This window comes from Taeniopygia guttata, chromosome Z, assembly GCF_048771995.1.
Source record: "Taeniopygia guttata chromosome Z, bTaeGut7.mat, whole genome shotgun sequence".
In the NCBI taxonomy this organism is placed as follows: Eukaryota; Metazoa; Chordata; class Aves; order Passeriformes; family Estrildidae; genus Taeniopygia; species Taeniopygia guttata.
The window spans coordinates 19,513,713-19,541,298 of record NC_133063.1 but is presented as its reverse complement, the minus strand read 5'-3'; the positions used below and the strand labels follow the sequence as shown (position 1 = coordinate 19,541,298).

The 27,586-nt window shown below is 34.1% G+C and overlaps 1 long non-coding RNA gene across 4 annotated transcripts in view; it reads left to right on the top strand.

The window, feature by feature from the left end:
* LOC140681768 (uncharacterized) overlaps positions 1-27,586 on the top strand; it is a 70,929-nt gene that overhangs the window by 4,421 nt on the left and 38,922 nt on the right. For 3 of the 4 annotated variants that reach the window (XR_012052940.1, XR_012052939.1, XR_012052942.1), the window contains exon 2: positions 2,006-2,049. This is a non-coding gene — a long non-coding RNA (uncharacterized lncRNA). Of the gene's footprint in view, positions 1-2,005; positions 2,050-3,466; positions 3,668-27,586 lie in introns of all 4 variants that reach the window. The other variant, XR_012052941.1, reaches the window with a different exon arrangement.

Sequence of the window (27,586 nt, the reverse complement as noted above, 5' to 3'; positions counted from 1 at the left end):
GTCAGTGGAAGTGCTTTTGACATGACATACTTAATGTATCTACTTTAGCCAGAAAAAAGACAGGAAAACTTCTATTTTTCAGTCAGCAAAATATATCTTTTTAGGAAAAGAAGCAACAAATTCGAGCATTAGCACCACCACCTGGGAAACCTGGGAGAATAAAAGGTGATGATGATCTGGTTGTCTGAAAAACCCAATTAAAAACAATAAAAAATAATTTTAAAAACATCCAAACCCACAACAATTTCTTGCTTCCAATTTATCTGTGTATAAAGCTTTTGTCTTACAAAATAAAAGTAAAGTTAGAATTATACAAGTTATGATCTCTTGGGCCTGATTCACTGCCCTCTCTCCTTTACTTTTACATATTCTCCAAGGTAATAAGTCTGCCACCACTAATGTTATAAAGTAGTAATTGTGCCTAATTGGTAGGGAGGTGACAGACCATTCTGGTAATGTTGTGAAACTGTAAGAAAGGAGGAGTGAGAACATTCACAGACCCAGCAGTAATTATCCACTAATTTGGCCTGTTTGTGTGGGGACAGCTCATTATAGCCCTTAAGAAACCTCAGAATAAAGAGAGAAAGTAGGTAGGAGGTAAGGTTAAATAATTAGTGTTCAGCAGATTTTTCTTTCTCTTCTTTCTTCTTCTCTTTAATTCAGAGAAGAGGATTAGGGAGGGAGAAATGTGATGAGTGTAACAACTGGGAATGGTGTAACATCGCCTTTTAAGTGAATTTTGCATATTTGAAAGCAAACGCAAATAGTTTACAAGGCACTGTGGGAAAAATTATAAATTTCAGAAATCCTTAGGTAGGACAATACTTAATGATTTTAATCTTATGGCATCAATTTTATGCACTTCAGTTAATCTTTTGTACTTCACTATTCTATAAAAACAAATTTTAGATTGAAATTGATTTTTTAATTCTTGATTTCTAGGGTTTTTTATTAACTATCCAAAAGTGTACTTCAATCTAAAGTATAATTTTTTGCAGTTCTATAAAGAATATAATCCAGATTTTTCTAATCTCTATTATTTCTTCAATACAAACTAGCAAATGAACTGTGCTTGATAGGCTTCTCTTTAAACCTTCAGCTTCCTTTTCCTCAGTTCCTTCCTTTTTGAATTCCAGATCTAGATGACATTGAATAGATTTAGTTTAGTTTTATTTATAAAAATTAATGCAATTATACCTATAGAACTAGATTTTGCTTCATTTAGCCACCATTAAAAATATTTTTTTTTTTAAACTTTCTTATCATGGGTTAATTCTATTATTAGTATTTAAATAGCGCCATACATTTAAAGGGTAAGTATATTCCATTTAATTCTAAAGTTTTTATTTAGTGTCTGAAATTCATATAAATATTCAGCTTCATGTCATGTGTTTTTTTTCCTCTGTCCCCTTGTCCACCCAACCCAGGGTTTCAAAAATCCTGTAGCCTGGATATCCTAGTTTTGGTCTTGATGAAAGAGGTAGTTAATTTGTACAATCAGTCCAAACCTTGGCATTTCCTCTAACTGTACTGCAGTTAGTGCTCTGAGTTTTTGTCATTTTCTTTAAACACAGGCACCTGCTTTTCCAAACTGAGTTGCTACCTCATTCTGTATACATCACCAAACAGCCAACAGATGGTGATAATGTTCATTTTCTGTGCATAATGTAATGCACAGAAAGGCCTGAAGAGAAAGGAAGATCAGACAAGAATGTCCTTAACTATGGCCAAAATAGTGTTTCCACGAATGGCGTGGTAGAGTTTAAATACAGAACATATTGTATTCCTCCTGTTGCCAGACAAATTGGATTCTTTGGGAACAATGAAGGGCCCTTTACAGTAGAATTTTACTTGCATGGTGTTCTTTTCATCTTGTATTTATAAATTATAAATCTACCCAATGATCTAGTTTTATGCATGTTGCATAAGAATCTCTCACATGTCATACATGTATAAAAGAGATTATATTTATTATAATGGAAAAATATACTTGATGTTCTTATAGATTATGATGAGCACTGATGGGACATTCTCCTTATCCAGTTTAAGGTAAGAGAAAAAACCAAAATTCAGGAATTAATAGCAATAAGAGACTGACAGGGAAGAAAATCTGAAATTTGAAAAAATGTAAAATGCACTGACGTCTTTTTTTTTAATACAGCTTTTGGCTTTTAATGCTTTACAACTGCCTTGAAAATTTTCACTCTCTATAGATATCTGTCATAACAATTGAAACCTAGTTAATCATAAAAAGTTTGTTGTAGAAACCCATTGAAAAATATTTGCAAATAAAGAAAGATTGGAGGGTGGCAATTCATAGAAGAAAGATTGTAGTGCCTTTCGTAGAATCAGTCCACTATGTTGGCTTGGTGTGGCTTGGTGTACATGATGGATCTGTTTTCTACCAAATGGGACAGAAAGGATGCACTGCTGCTATTACAGTTTCACAGATTTTCTTCATCAGTTTAAGAAAAAAAAAGAAATAAGAATCCTTAGATTTCAAAGATAATGCACTAAAAAAAAGCTATCTTAAGCAAAACCTAGGAAAATTCAAAATTAATAAAAATATGAACTTCATTTATTTTTTGAAAATAGGAAGAAAATTTTGTGTCTTTTGCAATTCTGACATCTTTTTTCTATTTTCATTAATTTTCAAAGTTTGAGTTTACTGATCACATTACAGGCATTACACATAAGGAATGTGTAACTGGGCTCTGAAAAAATCAGGGCTCTGAGTATTCCCTGACGCAGCATGAGTAAAAGCTGTCAGTAATTTACTTCTACTGGAAATGAATGCCAACATTTCTACCCATATTGTTTGGACATCCTTTCCTAACCTTTATCACATTGTCCAACTCTCACCAAAGTTGTCTGTGTTGAGTTCTCTGCTTTAAAATAAGAAAATTTTTTCCAGTGTAATTTGCAAGTATCTTTTACTTTTTTTTGTGGCTTTTATTAATGACAGCTTAACAGAGAGGAATGCCCAGAAACAGAAGAGCCATAAAACTGCAGCAGGAAACCACAGTGTTCCTTCTGGAGGTCTTCATTCCAAATGTAACTGAAAAGTCTCAAATACACAACACAAAGTAAAATGTTCATAAATATTAATAAAGTACTATTTTTGTCTTCTAGTCCTCCATAGTCGCTTGTAAAAGAAGGTTCTGTTGTACTCTATGTCTAAATTTCAATGACAGTTGAATATCATGGAGGTTTCAGTTACCAAAACCATGGGTGCATGATAAATCTGCTTGTATTAAAGCTTGAGTAGTCATAGATGGTCAAAAATACTGAAAAAAATGAGAAGATATATGGACATTTCTGGGAACCTGCTACATTAACTGTTTGGCTTATATTTCCCATTATAGATGTACCTTTTTCTTTCAAAAACACAAAATTTTCCAAATACAATAATCCTTTTAAAAGAAATTAAAACAAAACAGAAATTACATATTTTGTTATTTTTCAGCAGAAACAACCTGATGATTCATAGAAAGCTTTTTAAAAATCTAATATTGACACAAGCAATGCTGCTTCATGCAAGCAACTACAGCAATAGATGAATTACAGGACCCAGAAAATTTCTGAAGAAAATATGTACACCTGCAATCTCCTAGGAAATTAATTTCATCCAAATAGTCGACACAGTTGCTGGAAAGATTCTTGTGAGGTAAGGGGAAAAAAATATTCTTTTAATCTGTTGTAGACTGTGCTCATGAAATGTGAGAAAAGCACCAGTTGTAAAACATCTAGAAAGGACTGAGTTAGAAAACAGGGAAGTGGGACATGCTGAAGGAGGCAATGAGCACAAGTACAGAATTTAGTGATAGAAAGCATTTATTAGTTTTAAAGTAGTTTAGGAAATTGCAAGCACATACGTAGCACTAGTCTATACCAGATGAAATGGATAGATTTACTTAAAATTTACAGAAATAGCCAACAAATGTTTCTGGTTTATATTGCCAGGAAAACCTAAATACTCTATTTTTATCATATGGCAAGGAATTTAATTTTTCTTTCAAGAATAATGTAGCACATGAAAGCAGATGCCAAACAATATATTTTAATATAAAAACAATTTAACTTGCATTTAGTTTTGTAAGTCTTAGAAAATCAGGAAAAAAGAAGAATATGGAAAGAAATGTAACATTGTACAAACATCTGAGGAAGGATAAATCTTCTGATTTAAATAGTCCTGAACTTTTTGAGCTCATACTATTCCTAAGGAAAAAAGAATGGAATGCCTAGCATGAGACAAAGACAAAATTAATGAGATGTTGAAAGAGAGTAGTATGTCAACCAACACGGGTTTATGAAGAGTAGATCTTGTCAAACTAATATTCTTAAAATGTTTCATATTTCTAGGGCTTTTTTTTAAATATAATTAATAATCTTTGGACTTGTTACAGAGTAATCCTCTGAAATACAGGAATAAAATATACTAATCAAACACAGAATATCATTGTGGTTCACTTGATTTAACTGCTAAATATAAAAAAGCAACTGTGAATACAAATTTTTACCAAATATGTTTTTGTCGGAGCTCAGATATTAGTTGCTATTTAATATGGTATTGATGAAAATGTGAAATCATTAATTCTGGACTTTACTGATGACACAAAGCCTGGGAAGGTGGTAAATAGTGGGAAGACAACAGATGACAGTGACAAGATAATTCTTTATGTATATGACACAAAAATAAATAATATCTTTCAATGCAGCCAAACACAGGGGCTGCAGCATTCGTGGTCATGATTAAAGAAAGAGAGCTCATTCCTGAGAAGATGATTCAAAACATACAAAAGAAGGGGTAGACTGTCGACTGGACAAAAGCCTGTAAAATCATACATGGCTTTCAAGAGCTGGTCTTCCTCCTGACTCTATGGAAGGGGACATGCAAAGTAGTAATAATGAAGAGATCTTTTTGTGATGTAGCTCATATAATCCTAAATTATTGCCACCGAAATAATTTGCTTACTTTATCCTGTAGAGACTTGAAAGCACCATCACGAGCATTTGATAGCTATAAATTAATAGACTCTGAAAAGAAATACAAAGTTTACATCTCTCTAAGCCTCTTCAGGGTCTAATTCATAGTGAGAAAAGAGTTACAGGTGTTTTTCTAGGCTGGACTTGCCTTTGGCCTTAGACATAAATGTCTAATGAACTAGTTAATGGCAAAATCTTCAGTCACTTACCCAACTAAAATGGAATTAGGTGTTAAAGCGAGAAAAAAAATAAACAAATAAAAAATCCCTTGCAAATTAAAATTCACTTGCAAAAAATGCAGTAGAAAGCAGTAGAAAAAACTATTTTTGCATGTGTTTTTCCCCTTCTTTCCAGCAATTAAAACTTTCTGAATCTTGTCAATAAGTCCTACGCCAAAAAAAAAAAAAAAAAAAAATTGACATTCAGGCTAAAAGTTTGGAAATACTCTTTCATACCAGAAATAGTAATTGTAAAATAAATATGAGAACAAATCTTGCAGCCAGTAATGTAGAACAGAATTTTTTTTTTCCTTGTATTCAGAATTTCTAGAGTCAAAGTAATGGACAATCATTCTGTGACTTAAAAACCTGTGTGGCTTTGTGCATATGGAACAAACAATTCATGCATTATTCACAGCTTGAAAGTACAAATTAAAACTGGATTAGTCAAATAAACCATACTGGGTGAGTATAATGATGATAGACTTGGCCCAAAACCTTTAAAGAAGACTGCCACGAATTATCAAGAAAAAAACAAACAAAAATGTGACTGTTTCTTCACCATACCTGGAATTTGAAATGTTTTCTCAGCTTGATTACAAGTATTTTTGTGAAAAAGAGGAAAAAATTGCTTATTTTAAAAGAATAGGATCAGATATATTATAAAAATTATGGCAAATCTTTGAATGAGGTGCCACTATTTAAAATAAATAACCATCCAATTAAAAAAAAAGCACAAAACAACAAACAAAACCAAAACCCCAAACAACCAAACAACCCTTAAAAAACTCTTAAATATATATTTTATTTTAGTATTTTCTTTGGATTTTATCTTAAATTATACATGAAGTAGATAGCCACATATTTTTTGTTTCTATCTAGCAATACCACAGCTGGATCCTTTAGTTTGCATTTAATTACTTTCCTACCTACATTTCAGCAAGAAGGTTTGAAACATCCCTTACAGACAGATGCCTATTACATAAACATGTAGCCAGTGTATTACATTTACTAATCTATAATAATTTCTCCCCCACCACACCACCATTTGACATTTTAAAAGTGTATTTGTGGACAAGTACAGCTTTAAAGGGTGTGGTTGAATTACTTTCTGCCTCATTTAATCATCGGTGGTCATAAGAATTCAAATTTAATATTCACCACTTGGATTATTAAAAGCTTCAGTCCAAGCCCTGAGGCTGAGATATGCATGCCTAAACATTCATATGAAAATTTCTCTGTACAAGACAATATTTTTTTCCTACTTTCTAACTTTGAATTTCTAGCAGATAACATTTGTGAGAGGATTTTTTGTGAGGTTTATGTACAAATATTTTTCCACAAATTTCTGACCACTGTTGCAGCACTGGGCAGCTGTGGCAGGGGCGCGACCGTCCCCCTGTGAGCTCTGCAATTCCCAGTTATCAGCAAATCCTACACAGCGACAGGCACGGGTCTTGGGGCAGAACAAGATGGATTTATTCCTGGGCTCCCAGATGAGACTGGAGAGGGGTGAACAGAAGTTTTTATACAGCAGCTTAGGAGGAGGGGTGTAGGAAAGTGAGCCAATGAGGATATGGTAAGGGAGGAGTATAACGCGGCGCAAATAGCTTATGAACCTATCAGGGAAAACAGGGAAGGGAAGTAATCAAAATAACAAACGGGGTGTTGAGGGCAAAAAGACACAGAACTCTCTGGAGAAAGGGGTAGGGATAGGGAGGATTGGCAGCTTGGAAGGGAGGAGGTTAGGGAAGGGCTTGGGAAATTTAGCAACTGGGGAAGGGAGGGGATTAGGGAGGAGAACAGGGGGCAAAAATGGATTCAAAGCAAAACACACAACAGACCACAAAGTAAAATGCAGCAACCTTAAAAACTACAAGGTAACACTGTGCCAGAGAGCTCTGGAGAATTCTCTATAGAGGAATGGAAAATATTTCCAATTTGATAAAATATTTTTTATTTTAAAAAACTCCTCTTTTGAGATACTAGGCAAAGAAAATGTGACAGGGCACAGACTGGCAAACTTAAATAATTAAATATATTAAATAATTAAATATATTAAATAAATATATTAAATATATTAAATAAATATATTAAATATATTATATAAATATATTAAATATATTATATAAATTTATATTTATATAAATATATATATTAATATAAATTAATATATATATTAAAACAGTTGAGCAAACCCACATGTCCATAGAACTTTTTTCTATAACTCTACCTCAATAACCATCATGTTCAGACCAACCACAAGAATAGCCCACTGGGCAGATCTCTGTGCTCCACTGGAATCAACAGCAGTAAAAATACTGTTGATGTCCCAGGAGCCAGTGTACCACAGGACCTCTTTGTCATCTTAATTTTATTATAATGCTTCATACTGCTTAAATTCCAAATGTCTTCATTGGGGCACTCTCCACATCAGAAATGGACATGTGGGCTCACAAATCAGGTTGTGCTTCAGAGAAGAAACTTACCATATTTGTTATCAGAATCTGATCCCTTGGTGGTTCAAGCAAATTTTCTAAAATCAAAATTTTTATCTATTTTTTAAAGTAGTGCTGAAATGGTTTTCAATGAAATCTTTTACATGCTGGTGTTTAATTGATTTTTACATTCAATTGCAATACCAAACATGCAAGAAACAGTGGTATAAGTGGAAATTGAGTTCCACTGAATTACACAGCAGATGACCAGAGGGTGCTGAGTCCTTCACTTGAGAAGACAAGAGCACTGAAAAAAACTGTTCCCCAAATATATAAACTATTCTATGTCAGAGCTGCAACACCCAAAAAAACCCAACAAAACCAACAATATTCAGAAAAGTCTTACCCAGTTTGTAGTGCAGAAAAGTCACAGAATGGATATACAAGAAGTGTGTACACATGTGCAGCCAGAATCCTTCTCTATCAGGTAAATTAAAATACCCCTGTGAGGAGGTGAAGTAAGACCTACCGACAGGAGAGAGACCAGACAACAAGTAAGTAGACAATTTGACTACTTGATTATTTGCACAAAATGTTAAAAAATTAAGAACTAAATTTAAATCCATTCCAGTAATATTTCTAGTCAGTGCATTTAAAATATATATGGTTTTTAATCAATTTAATGTATTAATTAATATACAGATTATATATACACCTCTAAAAAGAAGGATCATTCTATTCTTTTATGAATGTGGGAATAGGTCCTGGGATCTGTTTCTAGCTTTTGCACATCTTCTTATATTCAGTTTCGTAAACTGTTTATATGGGCCTTCTTTCAGCCTTATACTTGCACTGATCAACAGAACACTTCCTATATAGGAAAACACAGTTTTTCAGAAAAAAAATATATTTTTTGTGATATTTTCTGGGTATCTAATATTTCTGGGTATCTTCTGGGTCCCAAGCCACTAACTACAGTGGTATTATTTCTTTCAGAAAAAAATTAAAGGGTAGAGGTAAGGAAAAAAGACAGATCCTCAGGATTTCATGTGCAATCTTTTCACATAAGGGTCTTTTTCCTGTAACTCTTTCCCAGTTTGCTCTTCTTATAGATTAAAGTAGGAGTCCATCTGTGTAATGTCTTCAGTTAGATATTTAATTTTATATTCTGTTAGATATTTAATTTATATTTATATTTATATTTATATTTATATTTATATTTATATTTATATTTATATTTATATTTATATTTATATTTATATTTATATTTATATTTATATTTATATTTATATTTATATTTATATTTATATTATTTATATTTATATTTATATTTATATTTATATTTATATTACTGTCCACACACATATTCCCAACAGAGAATGTCCATGTCTTGTAGCAGTGTCTCCTGGCTATGAAATATGAAATTATACTATTTTAAGTATCCAAGAGTTTTTGAAGAGCTCTTCTAAAATTTGTTACAACATTTAGTCTTGTTAGAATATTCTTGCTACTTCAATATCTATTGCAAGAACTAAATTACAGAGGTGTTTTTATACCAGTATAACTTTTTTTAATTAGTGAAATTACAACAGGATGGCCAGAAGAAAAGCGCTACTTAAGCAGAAATATATAGAGAGAGACTAAATAATCCTTCATATTTATTATTAATGTTGAATAGTAAATTATTCTAGTATCAATTTGCGTTCAATTTATATTCTAAAAGACCACTGATGGGAGTAAAATAATACAGGAAGTGGATCTTTCCATTTCCTGTGGTCTTTACCCACAGTGCTGATTTAATTCTGAGGGAAGATCAAATCAGTTATTACATTAAATCATAAATCAAATGATACTTTTTTGGGCCCAGATACAGGCTTGTCTAATTCCAGTGAAATCAATTAACAATGAGTTTTTCCAACTTTAATAAAGGCAGGAGGACATGTTGCTGGAAAGGTAAACCTGTTGGAGTCTATTTATACCGCTGTACCTTTAGAAGACAGCCAAAATAAGATGTTGCAATCGGTAGGCTATAAAGCAGAACTGTGACAGACTTGTCTAGACCCAAACACTGAAGGCCCTTCTCTTTTCATGGGAAGACCACCTGTATGATTTCAGAGAGATCATTATCTCTAAGTCTGTCTCTAGGCTTGGATATGGCCTATGGCTTACTGATTTAAAATTAAGTTAGTGCATCAAAATACCCATCATGTCCTCAAGAACTAATCTGAGGCAGGCTACATGTCATAGGGTTCTTCAAGGCCACATTGAAATATACTTTCTGAAACTAAATTTCATAGAGGAACTGAAAGCTGTGTTGTAGAGATGACATTTCTCTCTTGCTGTCAAGATACTGCTATACAAGATACTGCTATAAATTCTGAGTCAGAGGCACATCTTCCAACTGGTAGCTCCAAGCATGTGAATAATCCAAGTGGAAATAATTACAATAAATTCATCTCCAAGTAGCACAAATATTTAAGTGCCTTGATTAATGAGATGTTGGTTTTCCTTTCTCAATATGGAAAAATAGGACCCATCTAAACTCTCCTAATAATGTGGAATTTTTATTTTTACTTCACTGGAATTTAAACTGAGATTCAACACAATAGAACACTGATTATGAACGTTATCTTTTTGGAATCTTAATATAAGTATCTGGGATATATGTGATGTAGGATTTATGAAGGATCAGCAAAAAAAAAGACATATTTTTTCAGTATTTTCTCTACATATTGGTACTTGATAAAAGTCACCCAGCAAGGGAAATAAAACTACATTGTTCCAGCTCTAACTTTTAATTTTTTGTTTAACTTTTAAATTTTAATAATAGTGGCAAATATTTAAATCAGAAATTAACAGAGTACATAGCACTACAGATCCATCTCAATTAATTCTAAATGTCTAACTGGGGCACTGAAATTACGTGGTAAGAGTCTTAAGAGTCTTTCAGTCCCAAGGGCTGAAACATTCAATACTTAGGTGAATTTATTCTGGAAGTTTTCACTTTTATGTTTTGACTGCATAAGGGACTGAGGTCAATAAAACTCCTCTTGTAGGCTTTTCGCTTGCAACCTGAGGCTAGGTCGGATGAGACTGGACTGATTTATTGTCCTCTCTTGCTGGAGTGACATGCACAAGGATAACAGGAATACTGAAAAAATATTCACTTTTAGGTATAATGCAAACACAATTTGAATGCTTGTGTTAATAAAATGATGGCATGAAATATCCAGGATCTCTCAGCATTCCTTTTTGTCTTATCAATGCCTCTTATGTCAGCCAGCTTTGCTTTGCACTGCCCACCTCATCCCTAAGTCCCACAGAGCTACAGCTTAGTACCTTATTCTTCTGGTTGGAGGATTGTGCACAGCAATAGTGTTCACAAATTAGTAGAAACATGACAAATTTACTACTAAAAAACTTTTAGACATATATATTACATTCATTCAGACCACTGTTTCTGAGAAGATTTTCCCCTCACCCTCCTTCATCCCCTCCAAGTATACAAATCAGTGTTCAACCGGTTTTATTCTGTGGGGATGTTTAGGTGTCTCTGTATCAGTCAGAGACATGTGTTTAAAATAAATACATATATATATTACGATAATTATATTAAAAGTTAAAATAAAAATAATAATAATTATTATAATAATATAACTCTCAAAGCCTTCCACTCGGACATCAAAAGTCAATGTTTTTAACACTGCTATTTAGGGAAGCAGCTTGAGAACACAAAAGCTTCAGCAAGAACTATGAAATTTCTCAAAGTTCAGGTACTTTACTAGATTACATGACAGTAGTTTAGGAACTCTCTTTGTGGCAGGCATTGCTTCACAGATCTGACAGAATGGATAGAGAATGGCCCTTGTGCCTGATCCATAACAGTCATTGCCTGTTACACACATTTCAAGATTCATTCGAGCTATGAAGCTAATCGAGGCAGCCGACAGTTACCCTGCAGCTGCATGGATTTATGATAGCAATGTCAAGAAAATGAGCCAAAATGATACAGTAGCTGGCTTTAGCTGCAAATAACGTGATAGGCTGTACAGTAGTAGTGTAGCAGCTGCTGTCATTGCAGGTAATAGGCTATAAAGAAGGCTGATAGCAATACCTGTCATTTCTTAATGGCTGACTTCACTGAAGAGCTTTTGTGGCCTTTAACATGGAGATAATAGAAGATACAACAAATTTTACAGCTTTCACGTTGCATCCATAATTTATCTCAAGAGTACTGCCCCAACAAGGACAACAGTTGTCAGACAGAGAAAGTACAGAACTGGCTTTGAATAGTGGGAGATTGTCTATTATCAAGAACAGAATTCAAGTACAGAAAATGTTTTTATAGTGTTAAGCTTGGATTTCTGTAGCAAACATTCTTCAGTTTGCTGCAGATCTGTTCCAGCATGTATTGTGGACAGCAGCTTTTTATGTAGAGATTTAATTTTTCAGTCAAAGGAAAAATGTAGAAAAACAAACACGATGACCCATTTTACATTTCAGTACAAAATATGATCTTGTGCCAATTAAACTATAAACCTACAAAAATGGCTTTGCAAATATCTAAAGCTGTATAATCATGCTGTTATGAAAAGAAGCAGGCCCATTTTTTAAAACTAAAATGGGAAGCATCTATTAGCTACTTAGGTTATAACTTTGGTCACATATGAGACTGGCAAAGTGAATAGGATGTATTTAAACATGTGATTAAACACTAGTCAAAGTCTCATAAATTATGTCTTTAGCTTTGTACCACTTAGGTATTCAACTTTATCTCCTATTATTTTTAAAAACTTTTCTACTTCAAATTCACTACATCATGACCCAGAAGCTGGCTTCTGTTTTAGTTTGTTAACACCTCCTAGATCATCATTTTTCATGCAATTTTCCATTGAAATGTGTTTGATCTTCTAGTTAGCAGTGTGGTATTCCAAAATTATAAGCTTTTCTCATCGAGATAGCCTCAATATTTGGAGATTCTAGCTAAATGGGGGTGACAGTTAAGATCTTATTTCAAAAATTTTTCAGACCTATTGTGGAAATACTTAATTTTAGATTCCCTCTTTCTATCTGTCCTTAATGATTGTTTCTAACTAATCGGTGAGGAGCAAGACCTTGTGTCAGTGCTGGAAGCGCTAAAATTTGCATCAAGGTCCTAAGTGTCTTTAAGTTGTTCAGATTGGAAGGTCAGTCCAAAAGCACGACACATCTGCTGGGACACATGTAATCTTGTATGTGAATAAATACCAAATAAAATCTTTAGCCTTGTCATAAAAGAAAATGAATTATAGATGTCTTTTGAATATTTTTATTGCCAAAATTTTAATGATTTTATCCTTTAGGTTTTATTACACTCTGTGTGAAGGCAAGAAATACATGCTTTTGCTCGGTGCCTTGAAGAAAGCACTGAAAGCATACTTATACTTAAATAGCAATTTAGTAGGTAGGTTATTTTTTTCATTATTTCAGATACCTTTCAGTCATACTTGGATGGAAGAATTTTCAACAGACCTATGAGTCCCTATGCCTGTCAGCAGTGTATGATTGTATATCATGTATACGTCTGACAAAGATATTAGAGCTGTTGCAATATATTAATACTTTTTCTTTCTGGACCTGTTGGTAAATATTTCCACAATTTAAAAAAAACCAAACAACATATAAACTCTTTCAAGTGCATAAGTACATACTAGAAAGAACTTAGAGTCAAACACACACCTACTGATATGTCAAGCATTTGGCTCATAAGGAAACAACGCTACCTGAAATCCACTTTCTTTCACTATCCTCTTCTGAGCTTGCACAAAACAAAGCTTGTCAGATCTCAGGACTTCAGCTGCACAATTTAGTTTCACAATATTTGATACAATAGTTGAGTGTGTAATACACTTTTTAATATGCATGTGAATTTTTAGAACCATTCTGTACATACATAAAAATATTCTGTGGTATTTTGTCTGTATATTTCAAAGCTCTAAAAATATTACATCAAGTCCTGAGTATTCTCTGTCTTCATAAGCCACTTACACTGCCAAGACTTTTTAAAAATTGTAGCTCAAATAGATTTTAGATTTACAAACAGAAACATAAAGATGACAGTTTGAAGGCAGAAACCCAAATTTTTTTTCTGTAAGCATCAGTTTTGCAAAATCTGCTATCCCATGCTCTCATGCATATTTTTTTAATGAGTCAGGGCAAGTGAATGTAGAAAAAAAATATTTACAGACATAAAGAATTCTACTTTTTTTCAAAGAGACATAAAAGCGTCCTCTTTCATAGATGTTGTATCTGTTTTTCATCTCATTCTGAATAAGTGAGCTCTCTGTTTCTGGGATTTTTTTTTTTGGTTGGCTGGTTGGGTTTTGTTCCTTTGGTTTTTGGGGGGTTTTAGTATAGACAAAGGATAGCTGTGTTTTAAAATAAATCCTTAAGGACTTTTCGTTTGGTTTTTTTTTAGTTAAGCAAAGAGATAATTATATTATAATGCAGAGGATTTCACATTTTTTCAGTCAAGAATTTTTCTGATCATTGAGAAAAGCAAGTTAGCTTGTTCCAAAAGGGTTTGTCCTGAACTGCTTTGTACAGTTTGTACACTTAGTAGTCAAAATACTATTATGCCATTGTTTAAAAGATAACTTCATCAGCTGATTGTCACCTTCAGATCAGCGACCAGATGAGGTTCTCTTGACCCATGCTTTGCTACTGTTTTTTTCTCCCTGCAGTAACCGAACATGTAGCTGACAAGCACAAACACTTGTGCACAATTAAAAAAAAAAAAAAAAAAAAAAGTTACATATTTTTAAGCTGCAAATGCACAGCTGTGAAATTCAAAAAAAAGCTGTACAATTTTCACTTGCAAATTTATGGATTCATGAAGCAACATCACTGTGGTTGGTGTATGATATGATTGCTGGCTCTTTTCCTACTCACCCTGCCTTTTTGTACCTTTCTGCTATCCTTGGGAACAAAGCCACTATCTTTGGTTTATTTATCACTACTTAGTCTTTAATTCTTATATTAAAATTACAGTGCAGAGAAGAATATTTTTTGATAAATTATTTTATTCTCCTCTTGCATCCAATATTACAATTAAAATATTTGCAACTTTTTTTTTAAATATACTAACTCATATTTTGCTTTTCCTAGGGTGACAGGCAAATCTCTTTTCTTCCAAGATTTATTTTTTCTCTCAAGATGAATGTTATAGGATTGGAAAGTTATTGTGGTTCATTTTTGTATCTGCTCATTTGTTTTCTGCGACAGTAGTATATTTTATATGAAATCTGAGATATTTTTATTTTAATTTAATTTAAAAATTAATAATGCTATTACAAAAGGTCTTAGAGCAGTGCCAATTCTTGGTTATATCTAGTGTGTGAATGCTAATGACCTTTAAAATTTTACTATACCTGGAACTGTCAGAACCAGCAGTTCTGAGGAATTTCATTTGTAGCCAACTGTACTTTATTCAATGCCACTGTTTCAGTTTCAGCTGGTTCAGACTCTCTGTCACAGTTAAGTCTATTTGCAAAGAGTCTAGTTGGAAAAGTTCAGAGAGGTCCTGAAAATGCTTATAATTGGTAGAACCTCAGAGTCAGGGAAATACCATTGCGAGAATCGTGGACAGTGACATTCAGCCCTTGACCTGAATAGCTTTTCCCAGTTCTGAGATTATTAGACTCAAGGTATATTTCCCTTTACTCTTATAGCTTCCTGCAGCAGAAATATATAAAATTCAAAAATAGTAAGGATGATGTGGTAATTGACATTCATGCTGTGACTTACCATATTCATCTTCTTCTTTTCACTATTGAACACTGTGGTGCTTTTTCTTAAGAGCTGTGGACTATGTGGCCAGCACAGAGAGGCTTTAGGTGTCAGAGTGGAGCATTGACCAGAACACTATTCCTGCCACAAAATCTTTTAAATGGCATTTGTATTTGGCATAAATCCTCATGCCACAACAAAACATGTGCAAAATAAAATATTTCTATTCAACAAAATAAGTCTCCTAGACAGTACTAAAACAGAGACTTTAAAAATAAGGTGTGTAAGCTTAACAGCAAACCTTGATACTTTTCCTTACAGGCAGAAGTACAACACATTTTAGCAGGGCTAGTGTCAGAGAAATGGTCTCTTTTAGTGAAGTAAGCTGAATATTTATTTTATATAGCACTTTCTTTAACATGACCTGTGCATGCTAAAGGTCACAGCTAATTTAACAATTCTTGTTGTTTTCTACGGACAGTTACATAGCACACAAGATATGCTACATAAAAAGATTACCCTAGGTTTCTCAACTACTGGATATAAATGTACATTGTAATGCACTGAAGAGGCTAATTAGAAATTAAACATTCCTTTAAAATCATTTTAAACTCAAATTATGCTGACAACCAAATTTTTTTTACCTCTTTCTCGAATAGTTGTGTTAGACATTAAAGAGCTGTGCTCCAAGTCTTGACACATTGTTCTGACTTATGCTCAATTGCAAAGCATGGCTCTAGGGAATAGTTTTGAACCAAAGTACCTGCTTATGACAGATGAACTCCAGTTCTCCTCTTTTTAACTACAAGAGCAGCATTCTTTTCCAGAATTTTAGAACTCTTCTCGCACCTTTTCCCCTGTAAAATCTGCAGAACACCCAGTCCCCATATCCCCCCCTGCCAGGAGTTCTGAGCAGTAACACAAAAGGTGACAACGTAACATCTAGCTGTTTTTTGCACTTTGCTAGATGTGAATTAACTGAAGAAATTATAAAAAAATTTGAGCAGTGGTGCTCAGTGACTATCAGATGAAAAGCCAAAGCCAAAAATTGATTTCAGGATCATCTCCAGCAGTCAGATATATAATATTTCTGATGAAGACTCAAAGCACAAGCTAAAGAGAAAACATCTTCAGTGTCAGTGAAGTTAAAACATGTCAGAAGTGTTTTCCTCTGTATATATTGTGTTATATACAGGAAAGAATGAATTGAATTCATATCTGAAACAAGCCAAGATTTTCTATCTGATTTCATTATGTATTTCTCCAGAGTGCATCCCCTATTTTCTGCCTGAATAAAACGTGTGGAGACAAGCAAATACAAAGCAGCTCTGCACTGCTGTTACCAAATCATTTTAATAAGATAAAGGTATTTTTTTTGTGCCACAGTCATATCTTAATTTTAAGAGTCATTAACATGCGCTAGATCCCTTTGTTAAAGCAACCCTTGTAAGCGGAGGCATGAACTAATGAGGGGCTTTATGTGTCCCAGCGCAGCTGGCAGCAGAGATGAAGTAGCATTACAGTATATCAGAGAGATTTATACTGAAGATTCTTAATAGAAAGATTTTTGGGCACTCGGCTGTCATCTCCTTATAAATAATTAAAATTAACAAACTATCATTGTTATAATTCAGGGAGTTTTGCTTTCTGTCAGCATCCGCAGTGTAGTCAAGATTATATTTCCTTTATTGTTATTTGCAGGATTTTCTATCATTCCAAAATATTTGCCCTTTGAATCTGCAGCCTCCACAGAGGTCAAACTCCATTGTAGGTGCTGCTCTTGAGGTGACAGAATTTTTAAAGACTTGAACCCATTCCAGCTTTATATAATGGAGATGTCATCAATTAATTTTTTTTTAATTAATGATTTAGGGTAGCACAGCATAATACTTTCGGCTGCTGCTACTGTGATACCAGATAATGCTTCTTTATCTTTACTTCACAGATTATAAACAAAATGTTGAAAACTGTGCATGTCTTCCTCTATCTTTATATATTAAAATTACACATTTTAAACCTGTGTAATTTTGATTGCCTTAAATGTCCCAGACTGCTACAATTACATCAAATAATAAAGGATTCATCAAATTGTAATTCTTCAGCTATCATAGCACAGTGCAATTTACTCACTTACTCATGAACTTTATTTTTCTATTTAGTTCATACTACCAAGTGCAACTAAAAATTGGTGACAGAATTTTCAAAGCCACTTGGCTGATTTGTGAGACCCCACTGTTCTGAAAAATACTGACCATGAGCAGAATGCGTTTTTCTTATATGTCAGGAGATACCAGCAATGAGATATATTCTGATCTCATCCTGCACCTAGCTGAGGTTTGTACTGATGAAATTAGATCTGTTAAAAACCAACATTATCTGCAATTAAATAGTTCTGCATGAATCCAAGGCACCTTCGGTTGTCTTAGGAGTTTGAGTCTCAATGACTCACAGTGGCTTTAGCTCATTTCATTAGTTCATTTTTACAATTTTAAAACTGTAGTCATATTAAAAGATAATTAGAGAATATTATTACTGATAGTAATACCCAGTGCCAAGCTACAGAAAGCAAATAACCTAAAATTTAAAACAAAGGAAAATGTGGAAATAAATTTCAGATGGAGGCAAAGAAGAATTTTCTTCCTGGCAAATGAGACTGTCAAGTAAAGACATATGGGTGCCCTCACTTGAGGGTACTCAACAAAATATCAACAGGAATTGCTAGGCTTCACATACAGAAAATAGGGAAGATCACTTTAAACTGAAAATTATCAAAATATTTAAGAGTTTGGAAAAGGATAAAAATATGCTTATTAAATTAAGTAACAGTTTTTCCATAAATATTGTTGGACAAATAGTCATAAACCAAACCATAACCATACTAGGTGTAGCAAGTATTTCAATCTTTGATTATGGTTTGAGAACAGAATATTTTGCAAGAAAACAAAACTGTTTGTTTTGAAATAGTTTTGAACTTATTCTGAAATTGTTCTTCAGAACAATATTTTATTGCTCTTCAGAATAATGTTATCTTTTCTCATAATGTATCTTTTCCTTCTTACATTAGGCAACAATAATCAGAAAACTGAAGAAAATAAATTTTCTTGCTTCTCCTCCATGTTTCTTCTTAAAAAATATAATATCATTGAGCAATTTTGCTACTGCTTTTCTAAAAAGGCATGTTTTTGAGAAGAGGAACTTCACAATGAAGTTTTGAATAAGTATGAAAGCACCTAGGCTATCTAATGGAGCTGTGTAAAAGGAAAGGATCAGAAATCTCATCCTTGGCCATCAAGGTCCAGCTAACCCAGGTCCCATGTGCACAGTTTATCACATTTATCATATTAACTTAGTTTTAAGTGCTGGAGAGATATTGAAGCATTTTTATATGAACCAATTCAAGTGTATATTTAGTTATCAGAAATTTTCTTTTGTTTTGGCATAATTTCCACTTATCAGGGTTAAAACATCCCAAAAGATGTGAGATTCATCTTGTTGTCCCAAATTTGAAAATTCTGAGGTAAATATGAACTTGAATCAATATTTGATCAGAGCATTTCCAAAGTCAAGGATCTTTTACCTCTAGATAATATTAGGAGTTTATTTTCAGTGTTCAGAAAGAATATCAAACCACTGTCTAACACTTTCTTCTACTGAAGACTGTTAGGATTAAGTTTTTAACTTCTGTTTTGCAACTACTTCATCTCACACAAATGACTAAACTCCTGGCACATAAATCTCTTTTAGATTAGCATTCCTATGTCTGATAAAAATGACAGAGAAACAGTTAATCAATATTGATTAGTAAGCAAATGTGTTGTTTTATTCCACACCTTTGCATGAGTTGCAGCTGAAACACTGGGTGTTAAATCAGAGTTTTCTTCATCCTGAATGCATAAAATCATCCATTTATTAAACTAGTCATAGTAATCAGTTCAGTAATTCAGCAGTATATAGAGTCATCCCTGTTGCTAAGGGTCTGTTCAGCACTTTAACCCCTTTTTCTTTTTCTATCCACAGATTGTATAACCTCATAACTTTAAAATACCTCTGTGGAAAAAATCATGATGGGGAAAACAAAAAGAGACAATTCAGAGACAAATTTATTTTGCTTGTTCATATGATTGCTTATATCTCTCATCAATACTTATCCTACCATGTGTGCTACAGTCTCAGTAGATGTAGGTAAGATTAGGAAAGAGAAATATACCTAAATTTAAAATATTCCTGCCTATTTTTTCCATTTAAATTATAGCTTTGATTTTCCTGTACACCAGCATTTTTTTGCTAACTATTTGCTCATTTGGTACGGTATAACCTTCTCACTTTTATAAAGGGGGAAGTAGGTTAAATCAGATGGATCAAGATGCATTGCTACTCTACTCAGAGGAGGTTAGTGCCACCAAACAATAGTGCAAGGGGAGTGAATGCTTATCAAGAGAAGGTTTACTGTTGGCATTAAGAATTAATTTAGCTGAATTGGTACAATGAAAGTGGTAAACACAATCCCCCTCACTACTGTTTGTCAGGGTGTATTATATCATCCTGGACTGCTTTGTCAATAATCTGCCTGGCCTGCAAGCTAGAAATCTAAGATTGCCAGGATGAGTGGCAGGCTGGAGATAGCTGATAATTCTAAGGAATTGGACGTGTAAAATCTTCAAGGACTATGGCTACAGTATAAATGCAAGGGTATCTCCACATCACTCTGTACTTAGAAAGGCAACAGCATTGTTAATGGCAGCCTGTCTGTCCATCAAGTGTGCTTCAAGAGGATTTATCCCTCTTTCACTCCTTATCTTCCATGGCTGTGTTTATTTCTAAACCAGATGCAGAATAAATTGTCTCTTGTCTTCACCTCCTATGCTGAGTACAATGATATGTTCTGAAACTGTGGTGTTTTCAGGCATTTCTTTTCCAGAACAGAAATTTCTAATTCTGTTTGTATGCAGGTATACTCAGGTTCTCCCATTTTAGACATGGTAAATACAGTTTGTTTGCTTTTTTGCTCTTTTTTTATGGTACTTCTCACAAGGTTCATAAATCTGTTCTGTATTGCTAAGATGTTTTAAATACAGAAGGGAAGACATAATGAAACTGGTTCAGGTGATTAATATGATGTGGATGTAATATGGCAAAAACAATTCTTTTGTACAACACAGAATATATTTTCAGAAAAGTGACTGTAAAAATATCCTGACATTAGATGTTTATGAGTCTTTCGCACAAGTATGTCCTTTGTAAATAAAACAATTTTTTTCTAGCTGCCAGCTTTGAGAATAGAATCTGAAAGTCAAGTTACATAGCTGGTGGCCATATAGTAATTTTAAAAGTGCCAGATTTGGTTAATTAATCTATTGATGATGGCGCAAGTGACAGTGTTAACATGTCATCTCTTCTTTCTGAGTGCTGGTAAGTATTTTATAATCATAAGACTGCTGAGATCACAGGGGTTTTTTAAAGTAAGATGTCATTTGCAAAATCACTTTTATAATAGCAGCTAGTGTGCACACTGACTTAGAGAGAGTTGAGATAGCCTCAAGACCTGTATAAAATTTTTTAAAAAATTAAAAATTAACTAATTGGGAATGCTTGGTTACATTAATTTTTTATTGCCCAATATACAAAGTTTTCTATCTACTGGTTCTATTTCAGATTCAAATTTGAAATTGAATTATCAAAACATAAAGAGAAGGATATTGTAAAAAATACTTAGTCTTATCAATAATATAGATTATATAATGAAGATTTTTATTACCAGATATCATCAAAATTAAGCAACTTAGAGTGGTTTACTTACTTTTTACTTAAAAGCTTTAAAAGGATTCTCAGAAATAAAAAAGCTTGGGCTTTCAGTGTATTTTAGCATTAATATGAAATTATACTCATTTGTTAAATTTGTTTGGTAAAAGGTGTGATAATCAATCATGATTGATATCTCTGTTCCATCTTAATACTGATACTTTTATGAACACCTGTATATGTATTTCTCTCTTTATTTTTTTGTCAAATGAAAAACAGAATCTCTCAATAAGTTCCCTTTTTACAGTTTCCAGAATGAGAATAAAAAAAATTACTTGATAATTACTGATTGTTGGCATCAAAATCCTATTAGCCAGGCACACACACAGAGGTGAGTCTTTTATTTCTGGTGAAATTCATTACTGACCTCCATGGTCAGAATTTATTTCTGGAAAAAATAGTCATGTATTTACAAGATATAGAGGTTACAGTTAGATGAAACCTTTGAGACAGTGTAAGTTGTGTAAGTAGAAGCAGCCAAAAAAACCATTGCTGTCCTCCCATTGCTCCTGATTTCCATCTCAATAGCATGTTGGCTCTTTCAGAGATGTTTAGCAGTCTCATAGTGAACTGGATTGAGGAATTATGTGAATTGACATCGTGGTGGCACTTGCTGCTCTTCAATTTTTTAGTGGTATAATATTATAATATTGCATATAATTATTAATAAAGATAATTCTAATTGTAATTATTACAGTTGCTGTAGTAATAATAATAGTAATAATAATAGCAGCATTTGAAAGAATTGTTATTCAATTTTTGTTTTGCTTTCATAGAGAATAATTTAATGACTTAATTCAGCAAGTGGTCATAAAAACCCATGTACCTGTCAAAGGGAATAGGATAGGAAAGGGTGATAGTTCAGCCAGAAACAGGGTCAAAGGTAAAGTTGTTTCTTTTGATGTGGTCTTAGTTTGGGTTAAATTGGTTATTGAATTGTATTCTAAAATAGTCCTCTCCTACTCATTTATTCTAATTATAGTATTTGATGTTATGAATAGCTAGAGTGGGAATAGTTATCTTTTATACCTATATTTCATGGAGAATGAAAGACATTTATCACAGAGACTTGAAGTCCTGCATCGGTAACACATTGAACACCAGTGTTTGATTTCATACCACTCAATCATTTAATCATGGTTGTGGTATGATATATTGATGACATTGTCATTGATGACATCAGGAAAACCACAGCAATAGCAAGTACCACTATTGAGTTAAACATTATTGAGAAGCATTTTCAAAGGTAAGGTTCTGTATCTGTAAATTACACCTGAAGTGTAATAGATGCAGACTCAGACAAAGGTTTATTTACCCCAGGTCATCTCCACATATAGAAGAAACATAACCATTGCTTTGTAACAGTACATCTCTTTCATAATTCATGCTGGAATAAAACATACCAGTAATCTCATTAGAAGAGGAAGTATTTGTAGCTAGGATATATTTATACCTATCGTCTTGAAGTATTATGCTTGTGAGAATATATAGGCCTATATATAAAATTAACACAACATCTAAGGCATTTAGCATCCCTCCATTTATAGTTGTATACAAAGTTGAGAAGAAAAAAAACTTTTTCTCTAGATCTGATTTTTATTTGGACTGTCTTTGAAGAGCCAACAGCCAAATGGTTGAATTGTTGACACCCTCAATTTTATCCAGGGATTTTTTTTTTTTTTTTTTTTTTTTTTTTTGTGTGTGTGTGTGAGGCGCCTGAGTCCTGGGATCACTATGGTTGTCCACAGGATCAGGTCCGCAGGCGCTGGATGGTTGAAGAAATAATGAGCTTCCACCGAAGGCGCGTGACTCACGGGTGGCTTTATTTCCAAGGGTTCAGGTGAAGGAGATCGAGGTAGGAGACAAAGGGAAGCAACTGCTCGGAAGGGAAGCCAGCTCTGAGAGCCCCGAACCAGGGGCGGGGCAGGGATTATAACTGCAACTGGGAAGGAGGGTCAGGGTACGAAACAACCAACGAGGTGAGGGCTCGAGGGCGGAGTCAGGGAAGAGCGGCATGGCAACAACCAACCAGGATAGGGGGAAGGAGTGGCTTTGGGGGGAGAACCAATAGGGATACAGAGAACTTAGAACTTTCCAGAATGGGGGGAAGGAATACACAATGATGGACAGGAACAAAGGGACGGGATAACAAACAACTGACAACCGGGGGAGGCGGGAAACTACACGTCAGTTGCCTCCCAAGGCAAAGCAGGGGGGCCATCAGCCACACCCCTTCCCACATGTGTGTGTGTGTGTGTTTGGTTTTTTTGTTTGTTTGTTTGTTTTTGTTTGGTTGTTTTGGTTTTTTTTTAATTTTATGGGGTTTTTGGTTTTGTTTTTGGGGTTTTTTTTGTAACAGGTATTAATCTTCTTTCTAAACTGAGTTTCCCATTCCAATGCAACTGTAGTCACTTCCTAGTGAGCTGAGCTTGGTATCAGAAAACCATTCAGCAATGTTAGTTGCTTACAATTCTTTATTATAACTTTTTATAGTTATTTCCTCTACTCAGCTATTGCATTTGACCTCCATCTGTCTCTCTGCAGAGGTTTGCGCATTGTTCAGCATCTGATACTCTTTTTTGTCAGAGGATTTTTTTGTTATCTCTGCTGTGTGCCAGGACCTTCTCTTGACATTGTGACAATGACTGTAAGTCACATTCTCAAATGCAAAGATGTTTTGTCTTCAGAACACATTGTGTACCTCTTCTTCCACTTATGATGCACTATGTAAAGACAGGAGGTGAACTGTTCACAAGAATCATTGAAGTTAAACTTTAGAGCTTCCCAAAACTTTATAAAGCTATGATTCTAAATGCAGAATGCATAACCTACAAATAATATTGTTTAGGGCTTTATTGAAAATATCCTCTGATACCATACAATGAAATAACACTGTTATTAGTTCAAAATATTACTTGTATCTTTCTAACTTCTGATTAATACTATGACCATTCATTGTCTTTTTATAAGATATACCCTACAAAAGGTTTTTTTGAAAGTTCTTGACAAGACTTTTCAAACCAGTGCCTAATTTCAGTGCTTATGGTAATATTAGGGATATGTGGTTTAATCCCATTAAAATGCTGTCAAAAAAGACCAGAGTCATAACAGGATTGTATGTGTGTAAGTGTGCAGACATCATCAATTTGCAAACATCCAGAACTGCCTTCAGACAAACTGGGCTTCCTGGTCAAAGTATAGATTATTCTTCCTCTTTATGTCCAGAAATACAACAGTTCACACAAAGTTTTCACAGACCTTGAACTATATGCACAAGTCTCCCAAGTCAGATGATGGCTCAGAGGAGATATAATTTTCCCTGCAGATGTGCATCCATAGAAAATGTTTTTGACATATATTTTCACTTCAGCCAAAATTTAACAGACCAAAAAAAACTGTAAAAATGGCAACTGTATGATTTAGAGGAATAAAAATTATGGCCATTGAGATAAAATATCATTATAACTTTTTATGTGAAACAAATTCCAGCGGCTTGGTAATTCTTTCATGAGACATTTGACTCCAGAGCAGAACGAGCATCATCAGTCCAAACAGGGGATGCTCCTACAGGCAGCAGTATTTGTATGTGGCTGAGATCCAGATACAAGATGGATTTGAAGTGACATGTCTTTGAGCAGGAAAGCTATTAACAAGATTGTTCTTCAACAAGGACATCCTATAACCAGACCACCTATAACAAGATAATCTCACGTGAGAGATAAACTCCACATTTGTTCCATGTCATGAAACAGTCCAGAAACGTAATAAAATACAAAGGAAACACTGTCAACTGATCAGTTTGGGAGCACTGGATAAAAGCAAATTCCAACCTGCTTTGTACTTGAGTATTTGTGCTTTTCATTTCTTTCCATAATCTTTGCTCAGAAATACCTTCAGAGGGTGGTAGTTTTCGAGAGGATCCTATTATTAAAGAGAAAATCAAGACAGAATTTTAGGTTTGCAAGATAATAATGTTTGGAGAGTGTATCTCTCCAAACAAAGAACTTTCCTGGTCAAATATGTACATTTGCTATAAATTTAATATGTACTTCCAAACAATATAATTTTTTTTTTACCAAAGCAATGGATTTGGGATGTAACTACTTATGTATCAGATTCTGATACAGCATTAATTTTGAGAGACAAATGCCTATTGTATTTTTATCACAAGAGTTCCTATAGTAGAAGTTAACTTTTTGCAAATGGTGGGGGAACATGGAATCTGAAAACTGCATTATAGATTAATATTCTGAGACTTTATAGAAAAAAGTGGTTACAATGTCACAATGATGTTCAGCCTGTGATGTTTTAGCAAGAAATAAGGAGATAAAACCTCTGATATTGTTATAATACAGTGGATTTTTAACTGTTTGGATTTCATTAGCAAAGCACTTTAAAAACATTAACAGAATCAATCACTCAAAGAGCCAAAAGAGGTAGTTAATAATTGATTCTGTGACAGAGAGAGCTCTAATGCCCTGCCCAAGGCTGTGGAAGGAGACAATGTCAGAACCAGAGTTACAGGAATCATCATTTCCTATTTCTCAAGCTGGTTTGGTTTTTTTCCTATCAGAAACTTCCTATTCTCTTTCTCAGCAGGTAGTCAGTTTGTCACAGACATGAATATTGGTGACCCTTTTAATTTCATTCTAATAACAATCTTCTTTGAAATAATGCTCTAAAAATCAGTATTTGCCACAACATTCTCTAGCAGAGTATTCCACAGATGAATGATGTCTTTATGTAAGTCAGTATGAGAGGAATGAGGAGCTATCTCTTCTTATATGAAAGCTCTTTATTTCAGGAAGCATTACTTTATGTTACTGCAACTGCAGCTACTATGCAGCAATCTTTTTCTCTTCCTGGCAAACCCCACATTAATTTAATTAATTTAATCTGAATTTTAGGGTTTTTTTTTCTTTTGTATCTTTTGCTATAACTAAGAATGACTAGCATGGTTCTGGTCAATCATATGGCAGAAAAGACCACTGTTAAAGCAGCAAGTATGTGTTGAGCAATATTCATTATGTAATTATTTCAGGAATAGCTGGACAAGATAACTGAATTTTTTATACTATTGACCTTGTGTTAGGTGCCAATATGCACCTAACACAATGCAAATTAGGATTTAAATATGGTGCTTGAGAAGGGTGAATTGTGAGGTGAGGGGGAGGATGCATCCTTCCTTCGGCACGAAAGAGTAGGTGCCTCCCCACTTTCCCCTGTGCAGACCATGCCTCACAGCAGTGTGGGCCATGGGGGCATGGGGAGTGCAAATCCCAAAAAAGATCCAGCAGGATGACACTAAGAAATGGAGAGACAAAAATTTTGTGGTGGAAAGATTAATGTGCTGCAAAATACTGCTTTGACAAAATTTAAATTTTCTTTGAAAACACTCATTTTTTTCTCATATTTTCTGATAGAAACTGAACAGAGTTGCTACTATTCACCCACCTCCCCAACAGCTTGCTTGGCAGGCCTGAGGGACCCAGCTTATGTCAAGGTTCCCGGAACTTCCAGACTCTCTCTTGCAGGTGTGAAAGGCTTACACGGACCCTGACTGTTGGTACTGCCAGTACTAAGTTGAATGGTAGAGAGCCTGGAAGCAGGTTAACAGGTCTCTGGAGCAGTATGGGGTACTTCCTTCTTTGTGCTGAAGTATGACAATGATGGTGTTGGGTTTGGTCTGGGCACTTTTGTTTATTATATTGTTTATTTTCTTTTATTTATTTTGTTTATTATGTTGTTTGAGTTCTTTCTTAATCTGTCATCCACAACTGGGATCCTTTTCTTTTCAGTGTCAAAGTTTTTTATTCTTCTTTAGAGCATCAGACTTTCCTGCAGAGCTAGAAATCCAGGTTTTGATACATCCTGGACCAACTCACTTGTCCATAGGAAAGCATTCAGTATTTATCTCAGGAAAATCAGGCTCCTTCCAAAGTGAAAAATGGCTGCATCTCATCATGATGAATTACTGAAGAATATCGGAGGGGCAGAGGGATGATATTGCTACCAGGCAAAGATGCTTTTTGGGATTGCAGTACCTAAGGATGAGAAAGCTACATTGGCCTACCAAGAGCAAATATTTCTCCGTATTTTGGTTTTATCAGTATGTGTTTGGGGGTGGAAAGAAGCAGCTCAACAGTTTCGTTGCTGTCATATTCTCTATTTTATGTTTAACTTTGTTTAAAACCTTGGCATTGATTTCAGAAGCCATTATGAGTAGACTGCCAGCAGCAAGAGGTTCAGTATGTTGATCTTTTCATGTTGCTTTTGTTCTTTGCTCTGCTGGTGCTGGGTTGGTCAGAATGAGGAAGGGTTACAAGCTGCTGGGATGAATTACAAAATTTTTACCTGTAAAAGTCAAGACTTTATTTT